Raw genomic sequence first — 4,126 nt, forward strand, 5'->3', positions numbered from 1 at the left:
GAGAGGTGAAATATCGAAGATTTCGGTGAAATTCTGATGGGGTCGAAGGTGGTGAGCAGAGAGAAGAGAGAAGAAGGGAAAACACAGAAGTGGATCAGGGAAGAAAGTGAAGACGAAGCAGATTTTATTATCGATGCTCTTTAGCGGCGACGTTTGGATCATCGCTTAAATCATTGGATGATCGTTGGATCGACGGTTAGGGTTGAAATGGCGCGGATCGCCAGAACAGGCAATAGCGGCGGCGCCATTAGCGGCGACGGGTAGCGTTTAGCGGCGACACACCGGAGGGAAAATAACACGGGTTTTTCTACGTCCTCCTAGTTGTTGGATCATCGCCTAAATCGACGGTTATGGTTGAAATGACGCGGAGCGCCAACTAAAGCTTTTAGCGGCGACACCTTTAGCGGCGACGGAAACTTTTAGCAGCGACAAAAACGCGTTTGTTTGATGTCGCCGCTAAAAGTGTCCGTCGTTGCTATTGCCTATTATTCTTGTAGTGATAGCCAGCCGTCGCCGCTAATACACACCCAGACGCCGCTAAAGGTCACCTCTACAACCGTTGGATCGAAAAGAAATCGGACGGATGGGGGTATTTCGCCGCAATTGCCTAGTGTCGCCGCTAAAGGCGTCGCCGGTAATGCAAACCTTTCGTGCAGTGGTTATTGGGGTCGCTACTAATTACATTTTTTCTTGTGGGGTAAAAGAATTGAATGTGTGTTACATTGATATGATAATAAGTTGGACTACAGTTAACAAATATCATGGGTACTAAAAAACAAAAGAGATTTGATAGGAGAGGGGCTACCACACGTGGGTGCGATGACGTCGACCGTTCGAAGGTTAATTTGATCAAACTTTAGCGGTTATAAAAGATTTCGGATGTGAAACTGAGAATGAATAACAATGTCATTGAGTATTAATTTAACATGCTGAATTAGTAGATATGGATATGAGACTAAAAGTTAACAAATTTGTGTTTTGGGTATTCAAAGGAAAAAGGGGGAAACTAGCCTTTTAGTAATAAAGATAAACAATGTTTATTAAAATTTATATGTTTTTATCTAAAGTTATCAAGAAGCGTTTGATTGTAACTATAGTTATCATAAAATGATCCTTCAAATTGTATATATTTTATCTTTTCCTTTTGGGAATAGTTGAATAATATTCGAATAACTTTTGTTTGTGAATGTTCACATGGAGTGTTTATATATTTCTATTTGAAGACTACGTCTATAAAGTATGAAGTACTAATATATGCATATCATATAATAAATTCCATAAGTTTCGGTTGATTACTAAAGCTAGATAAATTTTAATTTTTGTCATTTTCGTCTTTAATTTATGCATTTAAGTTTCTCGACATAAGAATTAGACTTTAATCACAAAACCAACTTATGGCAAATTGTGTCATGAATATTGCATATTACATGAATCATTTTTAAATTTTCAGAAAACTTGTTACGTCAAACATATAAAGTAATGGGCTATTACCCATTAATGTTTGCAAAACAACGTAGTTTATTTTTGTCTTCATAACATACATTTATAAAATTACGTTGTAGCCATGCTTGGCAGACATAAGAAAACCATCAAAACGCGACACAAGTTGTAAAATACAACATGGTCAGCAGTCCTACATCAACTAATTGCCTAAGTACACTATCTACATTTTGATCGAAACAAATTCCACTCGTTTGCTTCTTCGTCTCAAGTTATAATTGTATCTCGTGCTCCCTTCAAATAGCTAACTAAAAAAATTATATATATGGATGTTTAGTCGTGCCAGCAAAGTAGCATAACCACACATCTCTTGATTATGTATAGCCTTCCTCTTTGCTCCTTAAGAAACTTGCCAAGCCCTTTGCTTTGTGACCTTCTGTTTGCATCATCACTTCCCATATTTATTCACTTTGAGAAACTGTAAGATAATGAAGGAATGATGATATGATGATATGAAGAAAAGAGCCAAAATAACCCTTCTTATAGGCATAGGAAAAGGGTACCATGGTCCAATTATTAAAGATATTATTTCAATGCCCATACAATGTACAAACCCTCCCTAACCCCACCCCCACCCCACCCCACAAATTTCCATATTTGACCTTTAATGTCAAATTTAAAAGAATATTATTAATGATAACTTAGATTTTATGCAATAAAAGTTGTAGATTTGCTTTTAAGTTGAAAGACCTCTACCGTTCATTTTCATGATAATGTGGTTTTACACTTTTTCTTAATTATTTGACGAAAACTAGGATGAGTGTTTCCTTATTAATGGTAACTTGATTGGCATGGGGTGCTCTTTTTGTTGTTCATGTGTGTTTTCATAGCTAGGCCTTTCATGTTCATGGACCCCTTCCATGCAGGACAATTACTTTTTTCTTTTCTTTTCACCATCATTCGAAAATACCCATGCACTTAAAATGACTTATTAGAAAAGAAAAAAAAAACCTACATTTTTTACATTATTCAAATAATAAAAATAGTAATTTTCTCGTACATAAATACACATATGTGATAGTTTATGTTTCAAATGGATTGAAATCTTTTTCATTACAATTTGAGTTTAATCTTGAAAATGTATGGTATTTTCGCATACTTCTAGATTCATGTGATGGTTTAATCTATGTACGTTTTTCTCGTGATTGATCATATATTTTGAGTTAATTTTTTTCTTAAAACAGTCTTGATGCATCAAGTGGTTATCCAAGTGGTTGACTTAATGGACCATTGAGCATCATATGATTTGTTTAATTAAAAAGTAGAGACAAATTATAGGTTATGTGGAATTCAAGGAAACATTTAGGAAATAGAGAAATGAAGTGCATGAAAAGGGGGACAAGAAGTAGACATGGTAGTTATAGTTTAATTAGATTGATGAAAAATTTATGAAACTCAAGCAATGCATTAACTATGAATGACAAGTTTGATCCCAACATTAACATGAAGAACAGAGTTAGTCACCATATATGTCCTTGTCTTTGCTGCTTCTTTTTTAACGACGACAATATATATATATATATATATATATATATATATATATATATATATATATATATATATATATATATATATTGATTACATATGTTTGGCGTACTAGCTAAAATTTAAATACTAACTAGCTGATAAAAATTTATCTTTTGCAATATAAAATGAGATAACAAGACATTGAGGAAAATATATATTTTTTTATAATTAACTAATGATATATTTGAAAAAATGAACATTCGCTATTAAACATTTATAATTATTATTTTTCTACTGGCTTTTTATTAATAATAAAATTCAATTGTTCAAAATAAATATAATTAATTTGATTAAATTTTTTGTATTTTTAAAATAGAGTTATGCAAGTAGTGTATGCCTACCTCGCAACCAAACATGTATATGTTAAGAGTTTTTTCTTAATGTTATTTTTTGTAGAGTTGGTACGATCAGATAAGAAAAATAAATTAAAATTAGGATAGTATACACCAAATTCATTATAATAAATTCATTATTTCATAAAAGCCATCAAAAAATAGTTAACTTTCTATATAAATGTCGATAAAAGTCATTTAAGATTTATAACTTTAGGTAAACACATGTTTTGTATTTTAAAATATGCTTATGGAAATATAGCAAACTTGAAATGACTTTCATTAAAAAATAAATAAATAAAATAATAATAATAATAATAATAATAATAATAATAATAATAATAATAATAATAATAATAATAATAATAATAATAATAATAATAATAATAATAACGCTTATATTTTCTGAAAAAGAAACTAAAATTTAAAGGATTTCGTAGTATTTAATTTCCCTCTTCACATACTAAAAAAGTTAGTAGATTTTATACACATTATAGCAGTGGGAATTATTTGTAACTAATAACTATGTACAGTTTTCTTGCTTTTTAATTATCATTGTTTAATTATAGGACTTTTATATCTCAATCAACTTATGAATGTACAAATCTTTTTTTTTATTCCGTACATTGTCATTGTTACACACAAATAAGTGTGCGACAATAAAAAATTATTGGTTCTATGTATTAAATAATCATTTTGAGATTCTAATTCATCAATAATATACGTTTTCTTTGTCATATCTTTTAACAATATATAAATAAAATTGA

The 4,126-nt window shown here is 30.6% G+C and overlaps 1 pseudogene; it reads right to left on the bottom strand.

The window, feature by feature from the left end:
- Nucleotides 1-1,541: 1,541 nt before the first annotated feature.
- LOC145100784 (small polypeptide DEVIL 4 pseudogene) lies at nt 1,542-1,913 on the bottom strand (annotated as a pseudogene).
- Between the last annotated feature and the right edge of the window lie 2,213 nt (nt 1,914-4,126).

Source organism: Lactuca serriola, chromosome 4, assembly GCF_051521515.1.
Source record: "Lactuca serriola cultivar US96UC23 chromosome 4, Lser_US96UC23_V15, whole genome shotgun sequence".
Classification (NCBI taxonomy): domain Eukaryota; kingdom Viridiplantae; phylum Streptophyta; class Magnoliopsida; order Asterales; family Asteraceae; genus Lactuca; species Lactuca serriola.